The sequence below is a fragment of the Sorex fumeus genome, unplaced genomic scaffold (assembly GCF_029834395.1).
Source record: "Sorex fumeus unplaced genomic scaffold, SorFum_2.1 ptg000007l, whole genome shotgun sequence".
Taxonomy (NCBI): domain Eukaryota; kingdom Metazoa; phylum Chordata; class Mammalia; order Eulipotyphla; family Soricidae; genus Sorex; species Sorex fumeus.
Genome location: NW_026606064.1, coordinates 17,257,789 through 17,277,100, shown reverse-complemented (window position 1 = coordinate 17,277,100; position 19,312 = coordinate 17,257,789).

The following is a 19,312-nucleotide window of genomic DNA, read 5'->3' as shown; positions in this document are numbered from 1 at the left end:
TCTTGATCCCAAAGTACAATAGTAATTTCATCAATGATTAACTAGTCTAAAATACTATCGCAAACAAAACATTCATATTCAAATGTGTAGATGAAGATATAACATATATATGCAATTCCTAAAATAATAATAAGGTTAAAGATAAATTTAATAAGAATAATTTATTTTAAACAACATTAAAAGGTTGGTGAAGTTGAGAAAAGTTTTAAATATTGTCTAAGTTGAAACAGTAATTGCCAATAGTCATGACTGTTCATAAGCATTTTCCTCCAGAACAAGTAGTTTATGTGTGTCATGTCAGAACTGAACAAATATAAATAAATTTTAGGAAAACACTTTATTGTAAAGTAATATAAGCTGAAACAGAGCCTCAGAAAATCAAATTGGAAATAATATAAATAGATGAGAAATGACAAACAAGGGTAATTGAATTCAAGATAACAGGAAATAAAAGAAAAACAATTACAATTGGATACTCAATGACAAGTGACTGCTTCAAACAGACATGGATTGTATTTGAGATGATGGAAATGTAACCAATAATGACTAAAATAAAGTGAAAGATAATATGAAATAATGTTATAAGATCGTAAATGAATCAAAATAATATGAATTAAGATCTAGACAGAGCAATGAAGTCTGTTTGAACAATGAACCAGAGCGGAAAGCTTCAGTAGAATGGGGAGATGAGTTTGAACAAAATAAACAGCACAGGCTTGTCTTTTAATATAGAAAAATGATATATTATAGACTCAGATATTTCTATGTAGTCTACCATATTTAGATAGTAAGAAATATGCTGATTGTGCCTAACTCATGAAACTAAACTGAAATATTATTTATGTCATAATAAGCTATTTTTACATTATATTTTAAAAAATAAAGTGCAATGAACCAAAAACAAGAAATATAAACATTCAACCTAAAAATAATTGTGCTAGCTTAGTGAAAACCTTACAACCTTGCTTATATTACATATAAAACAACCTCTCTTAGATTAAATATAGGACATTGATTTGAGAAATAAGGAATTATTGATTTAAAAAATTTAAAGATAGAAACACAAATATGTGTGAAATATGGTATATTATGGAAGGAATCTTTAGTTCTCTACAGAGATATTTTATATCTGCTAGTAAAAAATTGGTTCCATTAGGCAGTGACATATGTGTCTTTGGTTGTTTATCTGGATTAGTTTTTACATAATATTAACTACTACTTACAATATCCTATTTTTCTTTTACATATCTGGATGAAAAGCCAATACATAAAAGGAAGAAAAAGAAAGTAAAATTGGGAGATAGGAAAAACAAGTCAAAGAATGAGCAAGAGAAAAGCAACTTTTTATGATAAAAAAATTCATCCATTGATTTCAGCTGAGTGAGCCCTGGATACTATATTTAAATAGTAAGAAATATGCTGATTGTGCCTAATGCATGAAACTAAATAAAATATTATTTATGTCAGATTAAGCTATTTTTAAAACTATATTTTTAAAAAAGTGCAATGAACCAAACTAATAGCAAATGTTAAAAGTGTCTCAGTTCAGCTACGATGGTCTCAGAATATTGTTATGAATTCAAATTCATGGCCTCTTAGTTAACAGTCCTTGATTCTTTTGACGGATTTCTAGGTTTTGTGCATCATCCCCTTACTGAGGATCTGCCTTTATTTTGTTCGTGGATTAGTCTACATCTTTTCAGTATTGGACTTGCATGTCTTGGTTCTTGACCCCACTCTTGATTCTCCTTTCCGCTCATGTTCTCCCTCTGAAAGAACAATCATCAGTACTTTCCTGAGAGTGTCAACACAGGAATTTTTTGACAATCTTAATTCTTTTTGGCGGAGGATCACATCTGGCAATCCTCAAGGCTTACTCCTGGCTCTGCACTCAGGAATTACTCTTGTCAGTGCTCCTGGGACCAGATGGGATGCTGGGAATCAAACCCAGGTTGGCCACGTGCAAGGCAAATGCCCTACCTGCTGTACTATTGCTCCAGCCCCCTTAATTCTTTTTTAAAAAATATTATTTCCTTTCCCAAATAATTTTGCTTTTATAAAGTAGCCCAATTAAGTTTGAACTTTGAGTAATATAATATTGGTCATTACTTTCATTCTTTTCTTTAATTCTTTCACTTCAATTCTGTTTTTAATTGCAGGGTCTCTTCATAAATAAAATACTTAAAATCCCATTGTAATATGTTCCATTTTTTAAAATATGACTTGCTGGGGCTGGAGAGATAGCACAGCAGGTAGGGCATTTGCCTTGCATGCAGCCAACCCGGGTTTGATTCCCAACATCCCATATGGTTCCCTGAACACCGCCAGGAGTAACTCCTGAGTGCAGAGCTAGTAGTGACCATTGTGACCATTGTGCATTGCCAGGTGTGACCCAAAAAGCAATATATATATATGAGTTGCCAGATACCCCCTGAGGTCCATCAGGCATTGTCCAAAACCTTCCCCCTCAAATGAATAAATGAAAGTGAATAGATTAAAACTACTTTACCATAAGGGATTTCAGGTGTATATAACCAGTGAAACATATCTCAAATGTAAAAAAAAAAGAAATCCAAGGAACTGTATAGTGGAAACTTTAGGTGATTATGTTAAGCCAAAATAAGTCAGAAAATCAAAGAACTGTATAATAGCATGATTATGTGTATGGGGCGGGGGAACAAACAGGCAAACAAATAAAATGGGAAAAAGACAACAAAAAGAACTTTATACATGGAACAACATAGGCATTACTGGAAAAAAGATGCAAAATGGCTGAGGAGAATGGATAAAAGGATTATTTTCTATAATATGATTGAACTGCAATTTTGATGGATATAGTGAGTTTTATTTAGATGGAGTTTTCTTAAATTTTATAGTATTGTAAACCAATAAGAAGTCTATAAAATTTGTTGGAATTTTATTTAAATAATATCTCTATTATCCTTTAATTTTTCTCACTACTGTTTTTAGCTTTTTTTCCACCTAGAAAAATTCTGTGTTCTTTTTTTCTAACTTGTTATTCTTTAATGACTGCAATCAAAACTTTAGGCAACACTTAGGACAGAGGAGTCACTATGGCTATGTTTATTGGCAATAATCATTCTGCACAAGAGTTGAGTGCTAACAGGAGTTAATGTGATGTACATGTACTTGTATTGCAAACCACTGTACCCAGAAGGAGAGAGGAAAGAGAAGGTGAGAATGAGGGAGAGAGAGAGAGAGAGAGAGAGAGAGAGAGAGAGAGAGAGAGAGAGAGAGAGATGCATAGATGCAACCCCTAGAGACAGGCTGGAGTGGGTGTGGCAGGAGGGAAACTGGACATTGATGGTGGGAAATGCACACTAGTGAAGGGAAGGGTATTAGAATATTGTGTGACTGAAACTCAGTCATGAACAACTTTGTAACTGTGATTCTTGGTGATTCAATTTGAAAAATAGTTCAGGCAAATATTTATAATTTCTATAGACCTGTCAATAAAAGTAGTAGAAAAATAAATATCTACGTAATATGTATATAAATAGAATGAGTACATGACATCATACACCTTTTGAATTTGCAATTTTAAAACATGGTTTTGCACACATGGCTAATTGTTCCCTTTGAGAGATGAATTCCTTTCCACTTGCATGTGATAGTCTACTTGTTTTCTCTCAACCATCTTAATGCCTCCCTTCAGAATTAACGCCTTTTTTTCCTCTACCAAAGGCTTTGGGGATGCTTGCTTTAGAAACCAGCTGCTATATTATGACAAAGCTCCTTTCATCTGTAAAGTCCAGATATGAATATTTTCACCGCAAGACCCACTGAAATCCCACCTGAGACCAGCATCACATCAGCCTTGTGTAATTGAGAAAGGCTTGGCGAGTATTGATCCACTGCTATTGTCTGCTATCACATAAAAGACCCCTCATAAACTTAGTAATTAGCTAGATACAGTTACAAAAACTAACAGAGATAATAGTAATTTTAAAAATATCTCTGTGTGTACTGCTTTAACTTGTTTGGCTTTTACTTTCTATTCTAAGTTCACTGTGGAACGATGGTATTTGGTTGATCTTGTTTTGTTCTCTGATTTTCTGTTTTTTACTTAAATACTGGTTATTATTCAATAGATATAAAATACAGGGTGAATATCAAGTGCTATGTGAAATGAAATAGTCACAAACAATAAATGTTTTATTATTTAATTTATGTGAGGTGTCTAAAGCAAAAATATTTATAAAAATTAAGAGTAGAATGAATGTACTCCATGTTCATAAAATTTTAGTATATTATACCCATTATATATTATAACTGATATATGAATACCCATATACAAGAACTGGAAGAAATGAGAAGTATTAAACTCCCATTACCTATATTTTAGGAAAATAAATGACAGATTAATTTCCAAGACATAATAGACATTCATAATAGACAGTCTGATCCAAATGTCTATTTTTCCCAAACTTCCATGATAGACTTAGCAGATAGCTTTACCTAAAAGCGAAAACTACTGATTGCTATTCAGAACAGAAAACAAACAAAAAGACAGATTTTTCTGCTCTTTACATCTATAAGACTGTGAAACTGTTTGCTTTGAATCATATTCTACTGTTGTGGTCTCCCCTGATATAGCAGAGCAGTCAGATCATATTTCAGCAGCAGGACTGTGGAAGGAATGAAAAATAAACCTTGATGAAGTCGTTGACATGGATGTCTCTTTCCCATTCTTTTCGGATCATTCCACCTGCTGCTGACTCCAGGAAAATGATATCTTCAGTTCTAGGCTTTACTCATAACTCCAGCAAATGTGCTGCAGGAAACGAATGAAAACAATATCAAGCTCCTCACACTGCACCCAAACAGGCCAATTTAATTTATCATGGATTGTGAATGAGGTGTGTGTGTGTGTGTGTGTGTGTGTGTGTGTGTGTTATGAATGAAGTGTGTGTGTGTTGGGGGTGTTCTTATTTAAACAATAGCTGATCCTTCTTACACAGATAAGTATAATTGTAAAGATGTGGACTTACATAAAAGAACAATTGATAAAAAAATAACCCTTTAGTAGCTTCTGATGTACTGAAAACCTCAAATATTCTTTCCGGTTCTCAGAAAATGTTACCTTTCTCAATTAAATAAATTTAGCTTCAGATTTTGCAAGATATTAAATTAGTCTTCCAAATAAAGGTACTTAGGGAGTTCCATTTCAATTCAGTTAACCCTGTTGTTTTGCTCAGTTTTAGTTAAATGGAGCCAAGTAAGAAACAATTTACTTTAAAATATGTTTATACATACATATGCTTATACATATGTTTTTATAATATAATATAGATTATATCATTATATAAATTTCAAGAGTGCATTTGTAAAAATTAATAAGTATATATATTCTAACATAACCTCAAAAGTTTACCATACAAGTCAACCATTTTACTTGACTAAACTATACCTTAAACATGTATTTTCTGAGAATGAATCATCTTTTATAGAATTAGTAAATCTTAAATTTATATAAGAATTAATAAATTTTAAAGTTTGTTTTTGTTTCTGTTTAATTTATCTATATATCACATATTAATGGAATTGTAGAGTGTGTTTTTCTTTTCTTCAGTTATATCATTAACTAATAGCATCTAGACTCATCTATCTTGGTGCAAATGACCAAATTGTTATCTTTTTATAAGTCAAAAACATTTCATTGTATATAAACATAACATGTTTCTTTCCATTTATCTGTTGATGGATACTTAGATAGTTTTCAGCTCTTAGCAATTATAGACAATGCTGTTAAAATTAAGAAGTATACATCTCTTCAATTGTTTGGTATATTTGGGGTAAACGTGGAAGTAGGATACTTGGATAATGTTGAACAACTATTTTTAGGCTGTTTTATTTTGTTTGTTTGTTTTTATCACCATACTACTCCTCTATTAGATATACCAATTTATAATCCCCTAACAGAATATCAGAGTCTTGTCTCTTCACATCCTACAACATCAGTTGAAGAATATCCCTAGTTTTTTCACTTAATCACTTAACTTCCCGTTAGTCGTCGATTTGCTCGAGCGGGCGCCAGTAACGTCTCCATTTGTCCCTGTCGCGTGCTAGTGTAGCCCAATGGCATCTGTTCGCTCCGGGAACATGAAGGGCCTCAAACCGATCATTCATGATGTTGACGAAGAAGTCTGACCATCTGGTAGGTGGGCGGCCACGCGGTCTTTTGACATCCCGTGGAATCCAATCAGTAACAGCTCTAGTCCAGCGGTCATCTTTAAATCTCATTACGTGACCAGCCCATCTGATTTTCGACACCTTGGCAAATGAGACAGCGTCCCTGATCCTTCATTGTCGACGGATGTCAGAACTCCGGATTAGTTCTCTCATTTGAGTGAAACGTGATATTCCAATTATAGCTCTTTCTATTCTTCTTTGGGAGACCTGAATAGCGTTCTCATCTTGTTTGCTTAGGGCCCAGGTCTCTGAGGCATATGTTAATGCAGGAAGAACAGTGGAATCAAAGAGATGTGCCCAGAGCCAGAGGTTCTTCGTCCTCTAAGCTATTTCTTCGACGTTCTTGAAGGCGTTCCAAGCCGCTCTCTTCCTCCTGCGCAGCTCGGGTGCCAGGTCATTTGTCATGTTGACCTTTCGACCTAGGTACACATAGCTGTTGCATTCGGAGATGGTCGTTCCGTTGAGAGCGAATGGGGCAACAGGAACGAGGCTGTTTCTCATAAGCATTGTCTTCGTAAGATTCAGCTGTAGTCCTACCTTTCCACATTCACGGTCAAAGTCGGCCAGCATTTGTGCCGCTTGGCTGATGTTTGGTGTTATTAAAACAATGTCATCAGCAAAGCGGAGGTGGTGTAGTTGCCGACCATCTATCTTCACTCCCATTCCTTCCCATTCCAGTCGTCGCATGATGTTCTCGAAGGTGGCACTGAAGAGTTTCAGTGAAATGGTATCACCCTGCTGCACCCCTCTCTTGACATCAACGATCACTTCTTTGTAGAATGGTGAGATCCTGGTAGTGAATCCGCAATACAGCTCACGGAGGATCCTGATGTACTGGGCTTGAATGCCCTGATTGGCTAGGGCTTCAATGACCTCTTCCATCTCAACAGAATCAAAGGCCTTCTTTAAATCAATGAACGTTAAACAGAGTGGCATCTTGAACTCCCGAGAAACCTCAATGAGCTTGGTTATTGTGTGGATATGGTTGATGGTGCTGAATCCTTTGCGGAACCCGGCTTGCTCGCATGGTTGTCCTTCATCTAGTGTTCTGCCAATCCTATTTAGGATGACTCGAGTGAACAACTTGTAGATGACAGACAATAGGCAGATCGGGCGATAGTTGCCAATGTCATGGATGTCTCCCTTCTTGAACAGTAGTACGGTCCTGCTGGTTTTCCATTGGGACGAAACCTTGCATTCAGACAGGTAGCGAGTGAAGAGCCGAGCCAGTGTATTGATGAGTACTGACGGCAGGTTCTTCAGCTGTTCAGGTCTGACTTGTCTGGGCCGGGTGCTGATTGTTTCTTTACCGACAAAATGGCGTGTCGGATTTCGGAAGGGAGAACGTTGGGAACGACATTTCCATCCTGTGGAATTTGGTATGTCGGCAAGTGGACATAGCTATCGAAGAGATTTGAGTAGAAGTCATGGATAATCTTCTCCATTGCCGTTCTGGAGGATGTGATGGATCCATCGGGACCTCGGAGGGCAGTCATCTTGGTCTTATAGTTAGCGAAGCACAGGCGGGCGTTACGAATACTTTTCCCGGCTTCTGCCGCATCTACCAGTACTTCTGCTATTCTCTCTTTGAGGTCTTCCTTGATCGCATCTCTGCACTGCTTTGCGAGCTCAGACGTTAGTTTGCGGTTGCCTGAGGCATGCGCCAAACCATGCTGGGGAATTAGCTCAAGAGTTTTCGAAGATAGGCGATTTTTGTGGCTATCTCTCTCTTAGCGTTCCTCGTACATTCATGGAGGTGCTGAACCAGTCGATCATATTCCTCGTCAATGTTGTCAACAATGGCATCTTCCCATGTTGCCGCAATAGTACCAAAGAGTTCCCAGTTGGTGGTCATTCTGGGAGTTCTCTTTTTGAACTTTGCAGCCCTTTCTCCCCGCTCTGTGAAGTAGAATTTTGCACGAAGGAGATGGTGGTCTGATCCCGTTCGAAATTTTGGGACAACAGCGACATCAGTCAGGCAAAACCATCGATTGCATATGCCAAAACCAGTAACTACAACTGGTCTCATTCACCTGACCCTGAAGGCAATCCCTAGTTTATAACTTTTAAATGATAGTTATTCTAACAGTGGTGAGAATATAACTAATTATTGTTTAATTGTATTTCTACTAATAAAAGATGACAAAAAACTTTTCATGTGTTTGTTAAACATAAGTATATTTTCTTTGTATAAATATTTCTTCAAATTTTCTATACTATTTCAGTGTATTTTGTTGTTGCTGAGTTTTAAAATTTCTCTGAATATTATGGGTATTAACCCCGTATTAGACATCTAAGGGAAAGAAAGATTTCAGAAAACTGTGTTTTATAGATAGGGATGAACAGAAAAATAAATAGTATGTAAAAGATATAATTTGTGATCATAATGAACATAATTTGTTAACAGTTTAAAGGACAAGATTCAGAATTAAACAAATGAAATAGAGCTCATCTAAGAATATGAAAATATCCATTGCTGATGACTAACAGAAGAGAAGTCAGAATACAAATGTTCATATTAAAAAGCAAACTCACTCACTGAGGATCATAGAAAGACTGGAGTGGAGAGAAAATTGAACAGATGCTGATATGATCAGTGAAGGAGCACTGTGAAGAAATTGGATAAAGTATTTCATAATCTCTAGTGAATAAGCAAGTTCAAAGGAGATACAAAACTTATTATGTCACTCTGCTTGTAACTAGCTAATTGTGATGAAAACCCTCACTTTATAATTTTTGTTCTCTCATTTATGCAGAAATCCTAGAACTTTAGTTTTTATTATACTTATGATTTATTATCTAATTTTTAAATATAAATAACAATTATGCTTATGTTTGTAAACTTATAAAGACTGTCACATCAAGGAGTTATTTTTTTTGCAGTGTTGGGCTGACTCTGTGACCAAATATAGAATGTTTTCTCTTTTTTTTTTGAGTGCCCACTATCCTAATAAGATACAGAAATGTTAAGAGTCAACTTTACAAAGCATTGTATTTTCATTGTCTTAAAAAATTAAAGAGAAATTAATATTATTATATAATCCTACAATAAAATGTAAATAGCAGGTTTCTTTGACTTAGGATAAAAAAACAAGGAGTGGGAACATTATATGTGTGCTTTGGAAAAGAGTTGAGCAGATCTAGAGCTTATGAAACAAAGTCACAAGATATTAGAGCAAAACTCTCAGACATGCACATTCAAGAGATCCCCAAGTTTTTATACATAGAGAAATAAAATTCAGAAAGATGAGCCAATTATAAAATATTGCTCTATGTGAGCTACTCAAGAGCTGACTAATGATTATGTTAAATGGAAAATTAATCTAAACAGCTAACATGTACTGAGCTTTTATAATGTGGAAGTTATTATCCTACTCACTTATTTATAGTCATCTTATTTCATCGTCATCTATTATAAGATATAGATATTTTCTCACACATAAATAAATCAATGATGAGGAGATTCTCTATAACACAATTAGCAAGAATAAAAATAATATACTCAAAATACCTATTGAATAAATACTTCACAAAAATATTATTTTATCTTTTTCAACTTTCAACAAGTTACATATTGCACATATTGCAATATCCATCTGCTATTGGCAAAAGTAAGGGACCACAGAACTGATAACAGAATTAAATTTAAAATTTTGAATTTTCAGAACTCACGATTTTTGTTTGTTGGAGGCCATACCTTCCACACCAGACAGTGCTCAGATCATAGTTTTGGCTCTAGGCTCAGGAATCATTCCAGGTGGTGCTCAGGGTTCACATGTAGTCCCAGGGATAAAACTATAGTCAGCCACAGCTATTTCATTAGCCCCCTGTACTATTTCTTTACTTTCTCCCCTCACAATCCAAGATTAACTGAGATTTTCGTTGCTGCCCTCTTTCATGGATTAAGAAGAGATTTTATGATTCATTTACACTTTAGTATGAGTTGCAAAAATTTGGCATAGCCACATCTCTGGAACTGTTATGCTAGTTCTGTCCTGCATTGAAATGCAATTTGCAATAGAAAATCCTATTCTTAATTTTAGTGGCGCTATAGACTGTGTTCTAATTTCTGCATGCCCATAGTGATATTGACCGAATACCTTGAAGGTAATAGGAACATAAATAGCATAAACAATTATTACCTTAATATGCGCATTTAACAATAAATAGGATACTTGAGTATTCTAAATAGAATATCTAGAGTAATAACCTATTATTACTCAGAATCTGAGTCAATTTACTCAGAAAAAAGGAAGTGGAGTAAAGGAAAAGTAAAATTTTGACCATTAATTTTGTTTTGTGTGATGCATGTAGGTGTTTGTATGTTTACACACACATATATATGTGTATATATCTATTTTACAAAACAAAAGATGAAAAGCAATTATTATAACACTATTAACTGCTTTTTTGGTCTACTGGATCACTCAAATAAAATAAAGTGTTAGTATGAGCTTCAGCAGCAGAGAAGACTTTTAGAATTGAACGAAATTTCACTTTATGGTTTGAGTTTAAAAGATTTCACTAAATGTGATGTGGATATATCTTTTCTTTTCTCTCTTTTAAAAAACATAAAAACATGCTTCCAAAACAGCAGAGGCATCGTTATGAGTAGTTTTTTTGTGGTGCTTTCAAGGGTCAAATATTCAATACCTAAGCATATTGAGCTTTTATGAGGAAATAAATAACACCTTCAGAACTGACCCATCATACCTAATGTTATTTTTCTTAAAATTTTCTAAACTCCATCAGCATTATTGTTGTATACCTAATATTTTTCTACAATATTTTTTCCAAACATCTTTTGGTTTCCTTTTAATTTTTTATGGGGTCTCCCCAGGGGTGCGAGGGACTGGCTCCTCCATGCTTGGGCAGTCATATGGTTCAGGGAATCAGATCTGAAGCCCTGAGTAACCTAAGAAGTATGACAACCCTTTAAGCTATATCCCTGGCCCCTCTTTTTTTTCTTCATTCTTTTGCTTTCTTTTTTCTATTTGTTTACAAACAGCAGGCATTCCAATAGGGAGCATTGTCTCATCATAGTCAGTATCAAAGATAAAACATGCTTTGTAATATTATTTTTATTAATTAAAATTGTCATTCTCAAATGATAGTTCAGAGACAGTTTTCTCAGAATTGCCAAGAGGTAAGAAGCATAAGCTTAGCACTTCTGAAACAGAGTCGGTTCTGCAGCTGAAGCATTTCCCAATTATGATGGCTATAGCCACATTTATCTATGTAAAAGCAAACTATCTAACTCATCACATCTGCTCTCTATTTGTCTTCAAGTCACATCTGCTGACTTTACCAACAAAAATAAGTTGTTGTGATTTTTTTACTTGCAGTTGGCATAGCAAAGTCAGTACAGATGGGGCAGGCTCTGAAGCGGTTGCATTTTCTCTTCCCTTCCTCATCATCAGCAATATTGTTGCATAAATCCAACAGCAACCCTTCATCATGAGCACTGAGGAGCTGGAACGAAAGAAAAGATGGCATTTAAAATTACATTCTTATTGAGAATTATTACTATTTTTTTGAAATCATTACCTTTATACTAGTGAGAAGTTCACAATTATAGCTCTTAGTAAAATAACCCTGGAACATGGCCTACCTTTCGCTTGAACAATGTCAAGTTAGATACCTTAAGTGGGATTTCTAGACAGCTACACTGAAAGGAAAACAAAATCCATAAAGAGTTGGTTTACTGGGGCTGGAGAGAAAGTGATGTTTAAAATTATAGTACTTGAACTGGGAAAAATGCAGACTCAAAAATTTTAATTTTTCCCATTCTTTTAAAAATGATTAGGACATTTATATCAATGTTATAATGCTACCTCTGTATAAACTACATAGCTACACACTAACAATTTTGATAAATCTAAAGAAACACTATTGAAGTTAATATCTTTTCTCTTTGTATTGTGAGAAAATCTCATGGCTAATGAGGTGTTATGAAAATTTTATCTATAGATGAAAGAGACAAAGTTGATCTTTATAGGTTGTTTTCTGAATTTCTAAATATTCTTTAGTTCTTTGACATAATTTTATTGAATGTTATAGTTATTATTATCCAACATTATTAAATATTAGTATGAAGCAAAAACTATTTGGGGACAATTTTAGGCTAAGTTTATTTCAGAAAATGAAAATTTTAAATAAACTAATAACATAATCTTTTGGAATGGTTTTTATTTTGGTAATCCCAGTATTAAAATTATTTTTTAAAAAAATATCATACTACTTAGTACCAAACAAGTTATTTTTGTAATTAAATTTTCTTCTCCTAATATATTAATTTTTAGTGTGTCTTAAAAGGCTATATTTTATATTTTACTATTTTGAAATACTTGAAACTTTCAATTGCTATTCTCTAAAGAGAATGTTTTATATAAGGAATACTCCTTTGCCAGATTCTAAAATGCTTGCTGCTCTCACCACAAATTGGCAACAGAGTGCACACTTATTCTAATTTCTTTTCATTTTGGAATATTCATGCACATTATACAAATATATGACTATAAATACACAAGTATAAATTTATAAACTTTGTCAACTATAACTATTTGAATTGGTAATATAGCAGTCAATTATGCAATTATTTTTTATTCTTTTTTTAAGTTTTGCTTAGTGACTATAAACGTCACTAGATAAATATAGATTGCCAGATTTTATAAATACATTTGTTCTTTGTGATTTCCAATAACGTTCTTTGAAGAAGTGCACAAAATGTCTCATCTTTTTTATTTTTGCAACAGTTCAAAAGTCATCTTTAACCATGAAATGGCTTCTAGGATAGCGACTTCTGATATTATGAAGAAATGAGTCCTGCTGACATTGTTAAGCTGTAACGCTAATCACTGGCTACCTACCACCTTGGAAACAGAATAAAATTCTAGGTTGCTTATCTTGCAGTTTTCTAGGATATGTAGTCAGTCAAATCCAATATTTATTTACAGTCATGCACTCACTCATTCATTTTCTCAGTAACCAATTTAAAAAGAAAGTGTTCTTTCAAGTAAAAATTATGTTTGAAAGAAAAATGAACACAAGCACGAGCAGAAGATTACAATGGTTCAAATAGAAAAGGAAGAGAAAGTTTGATGTTAAATTTTCAGTAATAAAACCCTGTAATATAGACAAGAGCAAAAGTTATAAATAGGCACACAAGTTTCATTGTCAGTTTGATAAATAACAGTTGAATCTTATTCCTAGATGAACACTTGTAGAGAAAGCAAGCATAACCTCAGCTGCCAGACCCATCAGATTCAATTTTCATACATCTTTTTCTTTAACAGGTATTTCAGTATGGCTTTACATGGAATCTCTTAGGTGTAATATTAGGTGTAAAATTCTGAATAGGTGTAAAATTCCTACCTTTCTTCTATTGGTGGAACAAAGAAAAACCAAAAATGGTTGTTGAGCTTGGGTATTTCTTATAACGTCCTGCCTTGAAGACACTGGAGGGAACTGCTAACTGCCAGCTGTCACAATTCCAAATGTATATATCTTGATATTAAGTATTGTTTTGTTATTGAAGAAGCAGGTTTGCAAAGAGTGTTAATATTTAGGCATTTGGTGTACAAAAACACTTCACCTTCTTCATTAAAGTGTCCAAAACCCTTTACCAATGCCTTTAAGCCATATCTGCTGTGCACTTTCTGGGCTCTCTTTTGACCCTCCCCCCCAAGACCTTCTTTTCCTTCAAACCCACCATCCCCTTCTCATTAAGTAAATCCAGCTCTGTAGTCACTGTCCAAGGGTGGTCTGTGTGGTGTGTGCGTGTGTATGTATGTGTGTGTGTGTGTGTGTGTGTGTGTGTGGTGTGTGTGTGTTCTATATTCACTGTCCAAGAGTCTTGGGGAAGGAAGGTGAGCAGTAGAGGAGGAAAGTAAAAGTAGGGGAGTGTAGGCAGACAGTGCAAATTTTTTTGGTTGGAAGTCTACAAAAGGTCACAATCTATATATTTTTTTTCACTTTCTGGGGAATACAGCTGTAAATATGTATTATGCAGGAGAAATGAAGCAATGAGTAAATGTGATCTCTATAATGGACTTTAATGCCTCTACCTGAACCCTGTTATGTATTAATCATGTAGTTTTTTTCATGTCCTCTCAGTTTTCCCGAATTTTTGATACAACATAAATTATCAAAGAGTGATCCTGAATCAAATTTGACTTCTTAGATTTTCACTTGTGGAGGAAAGATTACACTAGCTGACCTTAAAAACCTCTGAGAAGAGATGTCTAAGAATTGAAAACAATAAATTATATATTGACATAAGTATTGTTGGAGATAAATGCACTACTGAACATATTTTAAGAATCTCACAAAGTTAAGTAAAAGAGTAAAAGTATATATTATAAACTGTTTAAGGTTGATTTAAATGTCCACAACTTTCTTCCTTTTCTTGCTGTTTTTATGGGGGTTGGGGGGATACAGATGACTAAGGGGGTACACATGCTTAGTTATTTACTCACACAGTTGGCTGTTCCAGTACATCTATTTTGTCTTACATTTTTTTCAATTAATTATCTTATAAGTATAATAAAAAATGAACTCTGGAGAGAAAAGAAAAATTCACATTTGATTATGAGTAAAAGTCACTGAAAGAAATGTATTTTTTAACCATAAGGAATTAGACTAGAGCTGTCACTGTCCTCCCATTGTTCATCGATTTTCTTGAGCGGGCCCAGTAACGTCTCCATTTTTTTTGAGACTTATTGTTACTGTGTTTGGCATATTGAATACATCACGAGTAGCTTGCCAGGCTTTGCTGTGCAGGCAAGATACTCTCAGTCGCTTGCTGGGCTCTTCAAGAGGGGTGGAGGAATTGAACTCGGGTCTGCCGTGTTGGACACTTGCAAGGCAAAAGCCCTACCCACTGTGCTATCGCTCCAGCCCAGACTATACCTATGTACTTTAAATCGTTGCTATTCTGTCCCTGAACTCAGGTTAAACTTTACAGAAGCAGAATTCTTTAGCTAGCTTGTGACCTCTGCCTAAGGAATCAGAATTACTTTGGGTGCTGTTAGGAGCAACCAGGTTCAAACTTTCATGGGTTGTCCTTCCAGCAAGCTCATCTATGAAGTTTCATCAAAATGTAATTATTTTCCTTCTGGGAGTTTATACGATAAATGTATAAATATCTGCTGGAAGCTGCCATCAGGAATCAGAGAACTTTTAGGATTGTGAATAGTGAGCAGATGTTTCTGTAGCCTAAGAAAGGACAGTAGATGTGACAAAGACTCTGTTTTGATTGAACATTTTTGTTGTTTAAGAGGGCAAGTATGAGTATGTGGCAGACAATTATCCAAGCCATGCAGTGGGATTCTCCTGTAGTTCCTCTACCTTGGTCTGGATTTTTCGTCTTGGTGCTACCAGAAGTAGATAGGAACACGCTCTTCATGCTGAAGGCAAAGAGTAAATGGCAGCATACCTCTTAATTACTCTCGGGAACTCAGATTTTTCGCTATTTGGAATGGAAAATTTCCCAATACAGTCCCTTGTTCCGAAAAATCGAAGAGCCTAGTTGCAGTTATGCTAATGACCAGTACTGCTACAATGACCAGCATTGTGTTAGAGGCTCTTAAATTATTAGAATTAAAGCCTTGAATTTTTGTGAAGGTTGAACTACCTAGGCATGTCAAGCAATTGTCTTCTGACAGCATACACAAGAGTACAGAATTAGGGAGGTTGTCCTTGGTCATATACAGACACTTCAGAGATGCTTTTTCAGGAACGCTACTAAATGTTGCAGATTTGATTTTTGAGATTATTAAAAAAAGTTGTAGATATTGATGTTCATAGAGCAAACAGCTGTCTAAGACCATTGAGGCTGACAAGGGATGCTATGTCCTTAAATATTGAGAACAAAAGTTCTGCAAGACACTCATCTTCAATATCTAGGCATTCATAGAACAGTTCCAGGTTATCCACAGTAGAAAGGGAGGAATTCTTAAAATGGGCCTAATACTATTGACTAGGGACTAGTGAATAGCAAAATGATCAAGATCAGTATTCCAATGACTCTTGCACTACTAAGGAGTCCTGGTTAGAATTGGCATAGAATTACTGGCTAGAGCCAGCTTCAGTTAAGTTTCTCAGGGTCCAAGTGAGCACACGGTGATGCACTGGCAGGAGGATGGATAAGTTTGCAGGCTGGGACCACAAACCAGAGAGTGGGGTTCATTAAAAGTCAACAGTGACGGTACTTTGCTTTATTCTATGCGACTTCATTTTTTGTTTGAGTTTGGGGTCATAGCTGGGTATGCTCAGAAATTACTCCTAGTTCTATACTTAGGAATCACTCCTGGTGTGCTCAGGGGGGCCCTATGTGGTGCTAGGGATCAAACCCAGTTTGGTCATGTACAAGACAAGTACCAGTACTCTATCATCTCCCAGACTCATGCCACTAGGTTCTAGTCTCTGGTCAGACTCAACCCTCTTGTTATTTTCCTATTTGTTTTTCATGTTGTGTCTCAAACATTTTTGTTCCCTTAAAGTTGATTCTACTTTTGGTAAATAATTATATTTATGTAAACTTATTGGGACATAAAGAAATAAATTCATATATAAATATTTTCATAATCATCAATACATAACAAATGAATATATTTCTATTTTTTATTTAGAAAATACAATGTGTGGGCATTAAAAATTGGTAACTGAGTGATAAAATAAAATTCATACAAACTATATCTTTAAAATACTATTAATACTTTAGATCATGAGTGGTTCTTTTTAATGTTTGTGCTCTGTATCTTTCTCAAAAGGGAGTTATTTGAAAAATATTTCTCACCAAAGAAAAACATGCAATACCTAAACAAGTCCAAATTACAATGCATTGATTACTATTTCTTATGTAATCTATGTAATACCAAACTAATGAAGTTAAAAAAAATGGCTTATTTTGAGACCTCTCATTTCATTTCATTTCATCATCCTGTTATTCGTCGATTGCCTCGAGCAGGCCCCAGTAACGTCTCTTTCATCCTAGCCCTGAGATTATATTCAAGGCTCTTTAGGAGAATGAGACCCATCATTGTTACTGGTATTTGGCATATTTGGTTCGCCATGGGGAGTTGGCCAAACTCTGTCCTGTGGGCAGGCTACATTCGATAGCCTGAAAGTTTGTCCAAAGTAGGAATGAGATAATAAGATGTCATAAAAAGATGTCCTGATAAGACGGCCATAAAAAGATGTCCTGATAAGACAGCCGAGGTTCTGGGAGCTGGATTTTATAGTCTCTGAGTCTTGGCTGCTGATGGGATTACACGGCGCCAGGGAGCCAGGTGGTGGGTGTGACCCCCGCCTACTGGGATTTGGAGGATCTCTAAGTGAGAATAAAGAATATGACTAATCAGTCATCTGTTCTCGGGCACTGGTTAAAGAAACTTTGGTACATTTACACAATGGAGTACTATGTAGCTGATAGGAAAGATGAAGTCATGGAATTTACATACAAGTGGTATTACATGGAAAGTGTCATGTTAAGTGATATGAGTCAGAAAGAGAGGGATAGACATTGAAAGATTGCATTCATCTGGGGAACATAAAGTGACAAAACAGGAGACTAACATCCAAGAGTGGCCGAGATTAGTACCAGGAATTTTGCTGCATGGCTTGGAGGCCAGCCACACATGCTAGGGGAAAAGGGAGCTCAGCGAGAGAAGGGAGCACCAAATAAAGGGTGTTGGGAGGATCCTCCCAGGATGGGAGAAGCATGCTGAAAGTAGACTATAGACCAAACATGATTGCCACTCGATGCGTCTTTTGTAAACCACAGTACCCAATAAGATAGAGAGAACAAAAGGGAATGCCCTGCCACAGAGGCAGGGTGGGAGGGATGATGGGACCCGTGGCGGTGGAGGATGGGCGCTGGTGGAGGGATGGGTACTTGATCATTGTATAACTGAAACCCAAGCACAAAAATCTGTAAGTCTACAACTGTATCTCATGGTGTTTCACTAATAGAAATTTTAAAAAAAAAAGAATTTCAAAAGAAAAATAAAAGAATATGACTAATATAAAACTCCTATCTTTCTTTGGCTGTAATTAATCTATGAGAAACATTGAAGTTTTTTTTTTTAAAGTTACAGAAATGTCCTCTATTTTCTTTTCACACATTTAAAAAGTGTGTTTTTGGTGCAAAGTCTCGTCGTTGCATGTTAGTGTTATGTGGGTTGGGTAATAGCAAGTGTGACAAAATGAATTTTAGAGATAATTAAAAGATTAGTTCAAAGTTACTTTTCTATGAAATAAGAATATTATGTTTTAGCACATTTAGTATATTAATTATATTTTCTAAGAATAAGCATCTACCAGACAATATGAAATGCATGAATAGAAGGCAGTGGCAATCTATCATATATATATATATATTTGTATGTCATTATTTATTCCATCTGAATACTATGTACATTCTACGTATTCAGATTTAATAAAGTAACTTATTTGCTTCCAGTTTTTCCAACAAGTAGCATCCTATTATTGAAGTTGACTTTGCTATGTTGTTGAGCAGAAGTCACATTCCTTATAAACATATGTTTACAGTCAGATTGATGAGGTATAAACATATTTAATGACTGGATTCTTTTTCAAAAAAGGAAAAAAACAAGGTGTTTAGGTCATTAACAGATTTGATTTTGCTGGAAACTTGACCCATCATAGACTTGGACAATAATGTTCCATCTAATGAATACATGGAACTAAGGAATAAACTAAGAAAGCAACTGCTTCAGAATTAAACACAGAAACAACCAAGAGTCATGTTCTGAACTCAAGTTTGTTACCCCAGTGTACATGTAGAGCTCATGCTCCAAAGACTTGGACCCAGAGAAGCTCAGAGATCTTGTTGTTTAGGGTATCTGATGGGTCAGGTGGCATTTTCAAGCAGCTGATGGGAAAGAACAGAAGCAGAATTTCTCAAGCATGTAATTTGCAAAGCACCATCAAAATCATCTAAGAACATAAACACAATTGGAGTACATTCTGCAGTTGCAAAATAAGGACATGGCCATCTCAAGGACATTCCAAAAGAATTCTGTGGCTATATCTTGAAGTCCCAACTTAATGGACCCTGGAAGTTTTCACTCACCTG